The sequence below is a fragment of the Mus musculus genome, chromosome 14 (assembly GCF_000001635.26).
Source record: "Mus musculus strain C57BL/6J chromosome 14, GRCm38.p6 C57BL/6J".
Taxonomy (NCBI): domain Eukaryota; kingdom Metazoa; phylum Chordata; class Mammalia; order Rodentia; family Muridae; genus Mus; species Mus musculus.
Genome location: NC_000080.6, coordinates 25,474,414 through 25,489,554, shown reverse-complemented (window position 1 = coordinate 25,489,554; position 15,141 = coordinate 25,474,414). Strand labels below are relative to the sequence as shown.

Below are 15,141 nucleotides of genomic sequence, written 5' to 3'. Positions count from 1 at the left end.
TTCCTAACCCTCTGTACCAAGGCTGCAGACTCCACCCACTGCACACAGCTCCACCCAGCACAGGCAAGCTACAGGTCAAGCTTTGGAGAGCCACGGTTCCAGATGAACAGAAACGAAGCCCAGGTCAGTCCCACCCACACTGCCCCAGGAGGTTGGCAGAGTGCCCCAGGGTTTGATCTGTAAAGCCTCTCTCTGCTTGGATGTCAACAGACATGGCCAACTAGTGATCTGCTATGACACCGCCCTTTCACTCTCTGCTTTCCCTTATCCAGTTTCCCCTCTTTCTCCACCATTTCTACTGGATCATCTGATGTCCACCCCTCAGGTGCCCAGGCCCAAGATCCATAGGTAGGACCTGGAAACCAATCAACTGTCCTTGGCTCTGAGGCTGCCCCCAGACAAGTTACTTAGCACCTGACAGACCCTCATATCATGTGCTCACAAGCCCACCGTTCCTTCCACCAGTATAACCTGTCCTGTTTGTCACCTCCCCCCTGTGTACGTCTGGTCTCTGCTCACCCACCTCATCTTATAAACTCTCCCTGCCCCAGGGCCTTTGCACTTGTCTTTCCTTCTCAAATTCCATGCCCACACTGTGACCAGCTCCACTGTTTCCCAAGAGGTTCTTCCCTGTGGTAGCCTTATCTACACACACACAGTCCCTTCTGCAACAACAGTCAATGTCATTCCTATACTGCACACTGCAAAAGCTAACTGTTTCTGTATGTATTTATTCTGCCCTCCATGGTCCCACCCCATCTCTGCCCAAGAACAACAGCCCTTGAAGCTAGGCTCCTAGTCAGGCTGGTCTCTGTGGTCATGTCCAGTGGCTGGCACAAAATGGGAGAGCTCGGGATTTGCTGAAGGAAAAGTTGAAGAAACATTTGAGAGGTTTCCTACTCCCTAGATGACGATGCTAAGGACTGGGAACAGCCTCCCCTTTCTGAGAGTCTATGAGGCAGAGGCAGAACCCCGGCTTCCTGAGGCCCAGTCAGACCAGAGGGGTACTCAGCACCACAGAAAAAACACAGAACATAGATGGCTCCCACATCTCCCTTGAGACTTGACTGCCACTTTGCCTACTACATCCTGTCCTTGAAGCCAAGCTGGCCTCCACATGGGCCTGACTGCATTCTGGCCATCCTTCCGAGGACCCCTGCCTGAGCCAGCCCAGTTTCCTTCCTCCTCATGCCCAGCAACTCCCAGCCCTGCCTTGAGATGGCGGGGAGAGTCAGGGCCAGGAGAGGCCTGTTGTCCTGGGGTGAAGCAGGATGAGGTGGCCAAGCCAAATTCAGGTCACATTGCTACACTCACAGCCCTGTGAGGGCTAAAAATAGCCATGTTTATGCTTGCAGAGCTGAGAGGCTGCTTCTCAGTCAGCGGGCTCAGGGACTTTACTGCCATCCCAGGAGACCTGGTCCAAGCCAGGCTTTGGCCAGGCCTTCCTGGGTCGGTCGCTGCCTCTGTTTTTTGGTAGGGTGAAGACAAGCTGAGAAGGCACAGGACCCTGCATGTGTGTTTAGAGGGAAGTGTGTTTGAGGGATAGAGGAGTTGGCCAGATCTTAGTCCGACCAGTTTATCCCAAAGCCTCCAGGATCGCAGTGGCGTGGGGCTCTATTTGCCGTGTGGCTGGGGCAGGTCACTAGCTTGCCCTGGCCCTTGGTTATCTATTGTGCCAACTGCCAGTGGGGGATAGACATTTGTTCTTCACAGAGCATGCTCAGTAAGGAGGGCCAGCTACCCATAGCACCATGGGCATGTTGGCAGCAGGGAGCTAGGTGAGAAATGAGGCCACCTCGGGCCCCACAGCAGTCCTCATGCCAGATGATGGCACACCTGCCAGGACAGCTGTCACCTGACCCTGTGCCTCCCTCTCTCTTTGACCTGGTTTACCCTGGACTTTAACATCCCAGAGGCAGGTGGTAGACCCTAGCTAGAGAGAACCCTGTATGCACAGTTGCTGTCCTCTCTGACCTGCAGTTCCATCAATCTGGCTACACCACGCAAAAACACACAGACGGGTTGCTGTCACACAGGCACTGACCTTCCCGGAGTAGACACAGAAGCTGGGATCTTCCGCCCAGGAGGCCTGGCTAAGTCCCTACTTGTAGAGGCGTACCCCCCTGTTGATCCCTTCCCTGGTGCCTGTGCCTTAGCTTGCCTTTCCTGGTGCAGGTCCTTCCACGTCCCTCCCCCTTCCTTTCTGGCCCAGGAATCACCCCTACTTCCCACTTTCCCATCAGAGTGAGCTCAGCTCCCTGATGGTACTGGCTTCCCCTCTCCATTAGACAGACAGTAGCTCCCTTGGGCTGAGACCTTTCCCTCCTCAACCCAACCGCACAGGACGGCATGTGTGAGTCTATGCTGAATCACCCCCAGGGAAAGAGCCTGCTTCTCCTTTCTCTTTGCCCCAGCCAAGTGTATACCCTGCCCTCACAGCCCCCTCCCAGGATCCCTCTAGAGTCTTCTACACACAGTGGGCTCTGGCTCTGGCCCTCCCTGCGGTGGCTCCTGTCCTGGAGGCAGACTGCTCCTCAGACCTGTAGCTCTCTACCGACTTCCAAGGCACCTGTCCATCTATGCTGAGAGTGGCTAAGCATCTGGCTAAGAAGCCCCGGAATCTGTGTGCTGGGCTGCAGCTGCTATACCTCTCATACCACAGCAGGGTTCTGGGGACTGTAAGAATAGCCCTCTGATAGCCACTGCATGGATTGCTTTGTGACTAGGATCTGGGAGGCATCACTCCTTACCTGAGTCCTCGGAGGCAGGGCGGCTGTTTAAGGCCTCCATGATGTATATTTAGGCCCTAGGTAGTTCTGCGGATGTAAAGCTGATGTCCTCTCTAGACCCTTTCTGCTGAAAACAGGGCATCCTTCTGGGTGTAGCTCAAAGGCCTTCTCCTCTAGGAAGCCCTCCCTGACTGCTCTATCCTAACAGGCTGACTGCAGCCTGCTCCTTTAGCAGGGCTCATGAGATGCCCATGTTGTGGAAAGCTCCTGGTCTGTCTTGTTCCCAGTGAGTCGCTGAGCTTTTAGGCTGGGCCATTCCTCCAAGGCCTGGCACATGTCACAGCAGCAGTTGGGGCCAGCTGTGGTAGGATCAACCCAGTGGGCTATTCCAGTGAATCCATATCTTTCCCCCTTGGGAGTAAGAGGAAGTCAGGTGACCCCTACAATACACCTTCCAGAATGCCCCCTTCTCCCAGCCACTGGTCCCCAGCCCCAGCACAGTGAACTCCTCCCTAGACCTTGTCAGGTCTCAGCAGGTCAGTGATGCTATGGCTGTGGCAGAGGCATCCCTTAGCCCAGGTCTCCCTGCAGCCGAGGAGCCTTTACACTCTGTTTTCTAGACACTGAGCCTACTGGGACCTGCTCCTAACGCTGCACGTGCTATGATAGGAAGAGCTGAGCCCTGCACTGCTGTTTGGTTTCTGTTTGGCTCACCTGTCTGGAACCCCATGCTTTCTCCATCCAAACCCCAGGAGCCCCAGCAAGTTCCTGATGGATTCTGATGAAGTCACACTCTGGCTCCTTGATCTCAAAATTTCTCCAGCGTCCTTGAGAGCCTTGAACCCCCTTATGGTTTTCTCTCACAATTAATCACCTTGCTGGTGACATTGACCTTGAGGGTCAGACCTCTGAAGAGAATTGAGATCTCATTCCCCTCCCCCCACTGTCTGTCTCTGTCTGTCTCTGTCTCTGTCTCTGTCTCTCTCTCTGTATGTGTGTGTGTGTGTGTGTGTGTGTGTGGTGTTCCTCATAAACACTCCAGCCCCAGCAGGTTCCTCAAATCTCCAGGTTTTGAGGGTCACTAAAGCTCAAATCCCAGCTGTGTCTGACCCGATGGATGAACTTGCATATCCTACATATATTCATTTGTGTTCAGTCACAGAAACCTTCAAGGTATGCGCTGTTTCCATTCCTATCCCCATTAGACAAAGGAAGGAACCTGAACACAGTTGCTAGGTTTGGATCTGGGACCCAGAAACCTCGCTCCAGAACGTACACAGCAACCTTCACATTATACTGCCTCTGAAAGTCAATTACCCCTTACCCACACATCGAGGCTTAGCCTGGTCTTCACTCCCCCATAAACTTCTGGGTTTATCTGCAGTCCCAAACCTGGGTCCACACAGATTTTCCTCTCTAACTGTCCCTACTTCTAGTTCACCCATTCAGCCCCTTTTAACGCTGATCCCTAAGCTCAAACTTTCACCTCTGGCTTTCTTCTGGGAATCTGAGTCTCTCTAGGCCAGTGGTTCTCAACCTGTGTGTGTTGACCCATCCGGGGACTGAATGACTCTCTCACAGGGGTCAGCTGAGACCACCAGAAAACACAGGTATTTACATTATGATTTACAGCAGTAGCAAAATTGCAAATATGATGTAGCAGCAAGAATAATTTTATGGTTGGGGTCACAGGAAGGAACTGTATTAAAGGGTTGTAGCATTGGGTAGGTTGAGGAATACTGCTGTAGACAAACGCACTCAAAACTGACATGGTGGCTGAGTGACTCATGAGCCCAGTCCAGACGCTGCTGGTGCTACTGTCTGTGTTGGTCTGAGGGGATCTGAATAATAGGCCCCAAGGGAGAGCCTCTGAGGGATGTGGGGGACCCTGTAACAACCCCTCTTCCTCACACTACTGCGGGGGCACAGTCAGCATCCATACAGCCCATGGAGAGTGGCCATAGAGACCACATATGTAGCGTGCACAAAAGCCCAAAGTGACAGAAATTGATAAAAACTTCACGGTGCCACTGACACCCCATATATCAAAGGCCCCAAATCTCATTCTCTGCTTGCCTCCAATTTCTATCAGAGCTTGCCAGCTGCACATTTATTGAGAAGTTTGTGAGCTGACAGGCACTGTATTACCAACATTAATGATGCATCCGTCTCTAGAATTACTGGGGAAACAGTCCAGTTGATTTCATTATCATCCCCTGTTCTTCACATTTCATTCGACATAGCTCCCTACACAGGGCTGAACAAGGACCAAAGTCAATAAACAAAGGTGCAGGGCCGGGAGAACCCAAACTTACACACACACACACACACACACACACACACACACACACACACACACAGAGAGAGAGAGAGAGAGAGAGAGAGAGAGAGAGAGAGAGAGAGAGCAGTAGTTTTCCCCCCTCCCTCCATGACAGCTGAAGGTCCTCGGGCACAGCAGGTAGGATTCAGGAGGACAATGGATCAAGAGCCAAGGTCAAGCTCCCCATTCATGACTCAAAGAGGGAAGTGGCCTTCAGGAGGCATAAATAGACAGTGATGTCATCTCTATGTGCCCCTTGACTAGGGCAGGAAGTTAGCCCCGTGTACAACCTATAGTCATCTGTGGGCCACAACCCGGAACTGGATCCAAGCCTGTGACAGGCTCACCACTCTGCCAGCTCTCTCCAGGGACAGATGAGACTGAGATGTGCAAAGTGTTTGTCTCTGTCCTCTGCCCACATCCCCGGCCATGCAGGTCTCGTTTAGTTACCAGCCTTTGCCCACACTCCTAATCCCCATCGTCACCATCATATAGCTTGATCAAGCCCCTGCAACCCACCTCCCAGAGTTTCCCATCCAGTGCTTGTTTCTTTCTTGGCAGTGAACTAGGATTAAAGGTGCAGTTGAGCCTTTACCTATGCTTTCTCTCTGGCTCCCCACAGACAGGAATCTTAACTTTAGGGTCACCATCTTGTCCTTAGTGCCCAGCAGAGACTTGGCCTCAGCAGACCCCAAGCCCCTGTCCATCCCTGGATACAGTGATTTAGGATAAAGAAATTCTGGAAAAACATCAGTGGTTTCAGAGCTGAACCCCAGAGGTCAGAAGCTGGGTCATGCATTCTCATATCTAGCTCGCTATGGAGACCTGCCCCTTCTCTCTTCCTCTTGACCATTCTCTACATCCAGAGTCCCCTAGAAACTTTCTGGACAGCAGGGCCAGTAGGCAGCTCTTGAGATCAGGAGATAGGATTAAATTCTGTCCTGTCACTTAACTGAAATGTATAACAGCAGTAAGTGCTGCCAATCACCTGAGCCATAAGACAGGAGTGAGAGGCCTATGGTCACGGCTATCTCTGGGGACTTTTGGGTTCCCCAACCGGAAAGATGGGTTCCTAGTTCACCATGAGCAGTGCATACTTCCAGTAGCTCTGCAACTTCTCTATCTGTAGATGTTTCAAGCTGACCATGATGGGTGAGAAGTGGGGACCCAGGAAGAGACCCCAGAATGACTTGGGCCTGTGAGAACTGGCCTCTGGGAACATAAGACTCATTGTACTGCAAAGGTATAGAAGCCATGGCGTCTCTGGATGAAAAGATGCCTGGGGTATCCTCTCCATGGCTCTGGTTGCTTTAGCCAGAGAAATGCAGGCCCAGAAATGGCGAGGCTTAGTGCTCAGGTGAGCTCAGCAAAGGGCCAGAAAGACAAAAACACCTGCAGTTACCCAGTAGACCCGCTGGACAGCAGGAAACAGCAGGCAGGCAAGGCAAGGCAAGGCAAGGCTAGACAGGCGCTCAGGGTTGTCTCTGCATAAGAGCTCCCATCAGGAAGCAAGCTCAGAGGCCCAGCCCTGGACCTCTCGGGGCAGCCTCCAAACCATGGGGATTATGATTATTATTGTTATTTAGTGCTATCTGGAATTAAATCAGGGGAACATTTGACTTAATAGATAGTGTTCTGACTTGAAAATAGAGTTTTCCCCTGAAATAAATATTACTGACATAATTTATTTACGAGCATTCACCATGGGACTGGCTCAGCACTGAGTACTAAGCATACATTATTATATTTCATCCCCCTAACAACTCCATTGTCCCCAGGAAACGAGTACGCCAGGCTGCCCAAGATCCTACAAGTGAGAAGGGCAGTGTCAACCTAGAGTAATGCAGGACAATGTGCCCTGTGCCCTGAGGGCCTCAGAACTCTCAGGGGCATTCAACCTCGTCACTCTCTGTATGAGCAAGGGCATGCATGTGAACCGGTGCGAGCACACATGCATGCAGGTCCCCAGGCCTCTCACCAGCATTCAGCATGTGCATTCTCCCTCCCTCCCTCCCTCCATGTACATATGAATATGTGTATGTGCAGGTGTATGTCTGTGAGCACACTTGTGGTGGCCACAAGTCAAACTTGGGTGTCACTCCTCAGCAGCTGTCAGGCACCTTGATTTTTGAAGATTATTATTGTTGTTATTGTTAGTGTTATCATTATGCCACAGCACATAGGTGGAGGTCAGAGGGCAACTTTTGGGAGTGAGGTCTGCCTGCCCCCCCACTCTCTCTCCCTCTCCCCCGCCTCTCTCCCCCTCCCCTTTACGTGGGTTCCAGGACTGAAACCCAGGTTGCCAGGCTTGAGCAGCCAACTCCTTTACCCACTGAGTTACCAGCCCAGCCCACCACCTTGGCGGGTGTGTGTGTGTGTGTGTGTGTGTGTGTGTAACCTGGGGCTCAACAATTAAGCTAAACTGGTTGGTCACCGAAATCCAGGGGTCCTTCCATCCCTGCTGCCCCAGTGCTGAGATGACAAGCACCAAGCCATCATACCTGACTTCACCTGAGTGCAGGTCTTCCTGTTGGTGCAATCAGCTCTTTACCGACTGAATGTTTCCCTGGCACGCACACTTTTAAAGAGGACACTGAAGCTCAGAGAGGTGTTGGACTCGTATCAAATCGCCCACCCAGTTGGCAGGGCCAGGCCAGCTGATGCAGCTACTGTGGGCTTCCATTTTCAAAAGAGCCTGGGAAGCAGGCTGTCAACATAGCTCCGCAGCCAAAGATAGAAGGCACCAAACCCAGAAGACCCTGAGGGTGCTGGTGGAGAGCTGGGGTCTGCGTGCTCCCTCTGCAGAACGGTAACCACTTGGGCAACTCCTAGGACCAAGCCCAGGAGCTCCTTCAAGGCTGCAAGAAGGGCAGAGGCTGCCTAGTTTCAGCCCTCACAGTCCAGGTTAGTACCAGCACAGGCAGGCTGTGTACCTCGTGCTCCTTGCACACCTAGGGCACCAGGTTCCAGCCTCAGTAAACAGACCCAGTCACAGCTGGACTCACCCAGCAGGCTTGTTCTGGGGAAGCCGGTCGGTCGGAGGAAGGGCGCCTTGGCATTTCAGCCAAGCTCTTACTCAAGCAGGCCTTTCTGTCCAAAGGGCAGCTTTGACGTGCAGAACAGGCTGTGGTGTCAATATGAGTCCAGCATTGTCGGGCTGGGGACAGACAATGCCCTCGGCAGACTGTTTATTTATAAATCTACCCGGTGCTCACCTCTGCCTCTCTCTCTGAATTAAAACTGAACGGGCTTTCTTCCTGTAACTCAAAAAGGCTTGCTCAGGCTGATAAAAGTCATCCAGAAAGTGCTCTCTATCTCACAAATACAGAAAGTCCTCACACCCACGTCTAGAAAGAGGAAACAGCCTTCCCAGTGCTGGGGCTGGCCCAGGAAGCAGGACCAGGGCAGGGGCCACCAAGGGGGCAGCAGAAGAGAGGCTTCTTAGACACAGAACTGCATTCAAGTCCCGCCGCAGACAGACACAGTCTCACTCTGCAGCTGGAATCGCTCCGTGACATCACACGTGACGACAAATGACGATGCGACCGCTCCTTCTTTACAGTTCCCTGGACAATTAAATGGGACAATCACAGAAACTGTGTGGTATGGGGAGAGGGCCTGGTGACTGCACTGTTCATTACGGTGGCTAAGACTGAAAAGTAGCTGTCACTGACTAGGGTCCCAGCCTGCCACCCATTTGCATCTCGCTTGGGGTGGGAGGCTGGAGAATAATCCCACCTACTTTTTAGGCCTTAGTCTCTTCCACAGTTCATGAATACTAAGGAACCAGTATCCTATCAGCTGGCAATTTCAGCTCCGTAACTGTCAGTTTTATAATCTAATGTTTTCAGGGGTGCTCTTTCCTAGACTCTGTCTCTTCCCCCATCAAGAAAAACAAAATTCTAAAAACAAACAAACACAAAACAACCCAACTCAACTCCCATCTTACAGGAAAGATACTTGGAAAACCCCTGCACTTGGAGTCTAGACCCAAGAGCACAGCACGTAGGGGCACATGCCTAATGTCAGGTTTGCTGGGATTCGGTAAGAATGTACTATTGGCTGGACTCATAAAGGGCTCCAAGAACTGCATAGGCAACACAAGCAAACATGACCAAGTCACCAGAGACCAAGAGAAGCACAGGCCCTCTTGTCTGAAGGTCCAGGACTCTGGATCAAGAGTTGCAAAGCTACCACGGCAGTGTGTGCGTGCAGGGTGACCAGAGCCCTGTCAACAGCAGGACAGCCCTGAACCTCTGAAGCATGGTCTCCTGACAGTAGCATGCTCACCTGGAGCCATGTCTGTCAGCATGGACAGAACATGGATGAAACGCAAGGGAAGCTGGCAGCCCTGAAATGGCCATGCGGATGTGGGCCAGCCAGCTTTACAGACAGATAAAAATGTACCACTGACAACTCACAGAGCAGCTCTCCTTCTCTGGCCTCCCCACTGCACCCCATAGGACACCAGATCAGGCCTGCAAAACCCTCCTCTACTTATGAAGGAGGGGCTATCTCCTAGCTCCACCCCTGACAGTTCTCCCACCCAGTACAGGGCTGTCAGTTGGCTCTGAAGACACTCCTGGGACCCATTGTGTAACAGGGCTCCAGTCTCTTCCTTCAGCCTTGGCGGCTCCCAGCTACAACATTAATCTCCTAAAACACAGCTCGGCCCCTGTTCTCCCTGTTGGTTCCCGTGCTCCTACCTACCCAGGCAATACCTTACCCCCTCTGATACCTGCTTTCCCGTGGGTATCGGCTGACCATTCCTGAAGACTTTTCAGTTACTCCCTTGAAGTCCACGGGCACTGGGTGAACTGCCTGAATCCCCACATGCACCCCTCCCACTGCACAAGTGCTTTTCTTCTCCCATAGTGCCTTGCTCTAGCCAAAGCCGCTCCACTTTTAAAGCATCCCTTAAATGTCCCCTCCTCCAGGTGGCCCTCCCTGGCCACTCTGGTCCATGCTCTTCTCACTCCTCTGAGCCTCTTCATTGTCACCTCTGGATCTCTGAGTATTTATCATCCCTGTTCTGCCCAGCAGCTAAGTCTTACGATCCCATGTAGACTATGAAACCCAAGGTCAAGGTCTCAATAATCATTTGTCCACCCTCCACTCAAGGCGTGTCACTGTACCCCATGGCCATGTACTAAGGGAGACAGGACACAGTGTAGAACTTGCTGGTCATGAGAAGAATACAGGAATGAGGGTGATTCGATGCTTTCCTCAAGGGAGCCCGCTGTACTAAGCACAGGGCCCGATTGAGTGGGTCTTCCAGAGGAGTAACACTATGTCAGGGTTCAAGACAAAGAAGCTGAGCTCGTGCTGTCCCACCCTCCAAGGTGGGGACAGTTTTGGCAGACTGGCAGAGACATCATCAGGCACAGATGGCTTGGGATGCCTTGAGCTCCAGCAAAGCCATTAATCCCATGGACGAGGCAAAGCAGAGGACTGGCTGCCTGGCCAGAGGGGACAGCAGGGTCCTTGACGTAGGCAGCACCCACAAGCCTCACCCACTCCTGCCATGGCTGCAGCCTCTGGGGCTGGCACTCGTGTGCCGTCTGTTTTTCTGCGGGCCTCCGCAGATGGACTGGCTGTGTGATGCACTCTGCTGGCTGGCGGCCTAGCAGCCTGGCCCCTCTGTGGAGCTCTCAGCAGCTTTGCCAGTGCTTCCATTGTGCTCACGCTGAAGAGATACTCTGGAGCCGGGCACAGATTTCTGGAGAAATAAATAAATGGGACCCTGCATGCCAGAGCGGCATCTCTGACCACAGTTTCATCTCCAGCTGTACCCCAGTGTGCTCTCCAGACGAACTGTGAACACTTGCCCACCCCCACTCACCCACCCCTCTCCCAGGAGGGGATAGTAGCATCTCTGCTGATCTAAAGTAGAATACCCATAAGTCTGGAGCACTTATGTCACTCACTGGTTGCCAGGGACAACCTCCTCCATCTCAGCATCCCATGCTTTCTGGCTCTCCAGTCTACTGCCCCACCACTCCACAGGTGTTCAAGGAAGTGAGTGTGAGCCTCTAATCCCCACTGTGTTTTCCCATTCATGAGACCAGGTAGCTAACTGAGCAATGGCACACTCCGGCCTGGGTTCCATATGCAATCTAATGAGCAGGCCTGAAGAAATCAGCAGCAGGGCTTGCCTCGAGCTTTAGAGGTTCCTCAGGCAGGCGGGAGGAAGATGAAGGCAGCACAGGGGCTGAGTGGGCCGTCCGTGGCTTCAGAAGCCTTAAAAGCTAGTAAAAGGTTTAATTCTGCATAATGACTTACAAAGTGACAAGCAAAATAGATTTACCGTGACAGCTTGAAAGGAAAACCACAGAAATAAAATTACACTCCAGCTCTTCCCGGATCTTTGCAACCTGTCCCCTCCCTCCAGAAACCCAGGAGCTTGGGAGGGCCCAGATGGTCAAGAGGACGTGAAAGAGTGGTGGCCTTGTCAGTGAGGAGTGGGACAGAGACCAGGGCAGGAACTGGTCCTCAGTCCCAGATGCAGCTGGGGGTCAGAGTTGGGTGCCTGCCCTCCAGATAGTGAGTTCCTAGCCTCCCAAGCCGAAGTCTATGATGAACTGACAAAGGAATTTTGCTGGTGCACCTGAGCATGCTGGCACACACAGCACAAACCTCTCCGTGTCCACCAGGACCCAGGACTTCCAATTTCTACCTGCTTCCTACAGTATCTAACAGAGTGATTCCATGGAACGGCCCAGCTTTCAGGACTCCCAGGAGGCTCCGGGAGGCTCCCCTGCTAACCCTGCCATAAGCCAAGCATGCCACATTAGCTCTACACTGTAGAAGACAGGAGAAAGCAAGACCCAGCAGGTCTATCGTGGGAAGGTAAGTGAGCTGGAGTGTCAGCCCTGCTCTCTGTCTCCACAGCCGTCTTGGAAACTGTTCACACAAAGGTCAGGGCTATAGAGCAGGACCACTCAGCTCCAGTGGATGAGAACAGAGGACCTGGGACAGTTCTGCCTCTGCTATGAACTACAGAAGCGCTCCCAAGAGGCAGCAACCCTTCCATCTCCCGAGGGCAAACAGTCCAGGCAACACTCAGGGCTCTCCATTCGGGCAATGCTGGTCACTATGCCCAGAATGTTACTCAGGCACACCAACAGATGGATCAAAACAAAGAGTCGAGCCAAAGAGATGATCAACAGGTACTGACACGCCAAATGGAAAGAAAGAACTGACTCCTAAAAGTTGTCTTCTGGCACACCCCTCCCCCCAACCCCATACACACACTGTTAGCAGAAGGCCTAATGTCAAGAAAAAGATCCAGAGACATGGTGCTGAGCACCACTCCAAGTCCAGGAGATGGATGGGATCACCCATTGCAGAGGCTGATGTTCCAGGAACAAGCCCAGAAGACTGCCTGGAGTCCAGTGGGTGTCCCAGAGAACAAAGAGCCACCTTGGGTAAGCGTGGACTGGAATGTGTCTGCAGTAGGAATGCAGAGGTGGCTCCAGTCAGACCTGGCTTAACCCAGGAGTAGCTCAAAGCCCACCCACCCCTGAGGGCTCAGGAGCAGCTAGCAGAGAAAAGATGGCACCGTGGGGAGGGACTACAGTCAGAGCCTGGCCCCCTAACATCCTCCTGCAGCCTGATCTGGTTAAGAGTCCAGCAAGGCTTAGAGTCTTCCTCGTGTCCCTACCTGTCATTTCTCATTGCCACCCAGCAACTCCAGCCTTGGTGAAATGAAATGCTGTCCTGTGTCTTTAACCGAAAGAGCCAGGGACGTGCCTGGGCAGGCCTGGACACCATGTTTACCCAGCAGAAGGTGGCCCTCCCTCTACCCTCCCCAGAGCTGGCAAGCCAGGGCCATTTGCCATAGACTTGCCTGGTGTGTAGGCTGCCTATGTGGTTCAGGCCCCAGATCTGCCCAGGGTCTTGCCCAAGAGGCCCTTCAGCCTGGCCAGGCTTCCAAAACTGAGAGAGTTCTCCAAGCCAGCAAAACCAGGGCAGTCAGCAAGGCAGAGGAGTAACTGAAGTACAGGTGTCTACAGACCCGACCATTTTGCACATTTTGCCTTGCCCTGAAGATGCTCTGAGAGCCAGGCCAGGCTCTCTGCTCCAACTGGGAAGGTGAAGAAGGTCAAGAAAGCACAGAGGGGCTGGGCCAGGCTTATGGGCCCAGCTGCAATCTGGGAATGAACCACACTGAGGTGGTTCACTCCTTCTGAATACGAGGATGTGCATCCAAACCACAAACCCACCAGCACTGTGTCAAAGGTGGCGTCACTTATTATTCACTGTGTAGAGAGCGTTCTGGAATGCTTGCTAGCTGCCAGCCGCAGTGCAGGGTGTTGGCGAGTCAGGGCTGAGAGTGGCGGCCATCCTGATGACAAAGGATCCCACAGAAGTCGGCAAGCAGTGCCTGAGGAATCGGGCAAGGGCGGCCTATACACTTGACTCTGCTGTTGGGCTAGGGCAGGCTGTGGCTTGAGGCAGGCTTTGCAGGGTGCTTAGGAGTTCCCCAGGCATACAGAGCAGGGGAGACAGAATGCACAAAGTCTGTACAAGTGAAATCATGGCTGGGGCCTGATAACAGGCAGCCTAAAGGCCAGGCCTTGCTGTGGAAAGGCCCACAGGATTAGTGAGCAAAGGGGGCAGGTGTCCATGGCTCAGGTGTCTTCTATTTAGATCCATTCTGGTGGCCAAGGGGAGACAGGGCAAGAATGGAGTCTAGAGGGCTTTGGGCATCAGAAGGTCGAGTCCAGGTGTTATACCACAAGACAAGTGCCTAGGACAGAAACCCAATCTCATGGTCGCAGGCATAGGGTGGCATCAAGGTGACTCCAAGTTGCAGGCAGCTCAGCCAGGTGATAACAACCCTAGCCTGAGTCTTAAGGTGACCTTATGCAAGTTTAGAATAAAGTCTTCCCTCCCCATAGATACTTTACCATTGTTCTCCAGGATGTTATTTAATAAATTTATCATCAGCAGGGAGCTACCACGTAAGCAGCATTTGTGCAGGGCGAAGCCTGCACTAGCACACTAGCAGATGCACTGCCAGCCAACTGCACATAGCTGTCAGCAGACAATGAAAAGGGTTGGAAGACTGGGGCTCCAGAAGTAAACAACAACAACCACCACCACCACCAAGCCAGGTACAGAGTGAAGAACAATCAAGGCAGAGCTTACTAACCCTCCCTGCTGTTCTCCATGAGAAATCCAAATAAAATAAGGCGTGTACTTATCACTAGAAGGGACCCCAAAGAGAAAAAATTAAAGTAGCTGTTCAAACAAGGCAAATCAAGGCACTACTCAGGCAGAAACAGAAAGCACCGGTTTGAAGCTGGATGCTAGCCAACGGTAAAGAATCAGTGATAGTCTTGGGACTTGGAAAAAAAGAAAGATGACATTTTTTTAAAGATCCCAAAAAGGTGGGAACCATGTTGGGGACCCCACTCGCTGAGTATCTGGGTGTTCTGTGCAGCAGAGCCATCCGGATGATGGTAGAGGCTTCCTTCTAAGCACTCGTGGCTACACCCAGCTTGACTCAGGGTTTCTCTGACCCAGGCACTGTCTGGGGACACATCTCAAAGCAGGAAGAAGGCAGAAAGCTAGTGGGCCCCCAAGGGGACCTCAGCGAACAGACAAGTAAGTCTCTCACTGTCAAGCTGTAAAGAACTGGTTTCTGTGGCTGTGCACACAGCCCAGGGCTGGGAAGATGGCTCAGAGGGTTAAGAGCTTAGGGCCTGACTCTGATTCCCCAGAACCCACGTAAAAAGGGCTGTTTCACCCGTCATTCCAGTGCTGGAGAGGCAAGTCAGTGAGAGACTCCCACTCAAAGCCAAACCAAAACAACCTCAATGGGTCCGAGTAGATGGCTCAGCTGGTAAAGGGTATTGCTGTACAAACCTCGTGGCCTGAGTTCAATCCCAGCACTTCACAATCCCGACTTCATAGACCCTCTGGCCACCATACATGCACCGTAGCATACGCATCCACATAAGCACACACCAGGCACACAAATGTCTCCTCACTAATAGCAGATCCTTTAACAGGAAAAGATGAATGGCGCCTGAGGAATGATCTGAGGTGATCTCCTAGCCTCAACAAGAAACACAGACCCGCTGT

General features: G+C 52.5%; 1 protein-coding gene across 4 annotated transcripts in view; it reads right to left on the bottom strand.

The window, feature by feature from the left end:
• The window catches only part of Zmiz1 (zinc finger, MIZ-type containing 1), a 208,869-nt gene that overhangs the window by 177,189 nt on the left and 16,539 nt on the right, over positions 1-15,141 (bottom strand). The window contains exon 1 of one of the 4 annotated variants that reach the window (XM_030247862.1): positions 8,055-8,380. The exons of the other annotated variants lie outside the window; for them this stretch is intronic. The gene's annotated coding sequence lies outside the window, so the exon portion shown is untranslated. Of the gene's footprint in view, positions 1-8,054; positions 8,381-15,141 lie in introns of those variants that run through there. 4 annotated transcript variants of the gene reach the window in all.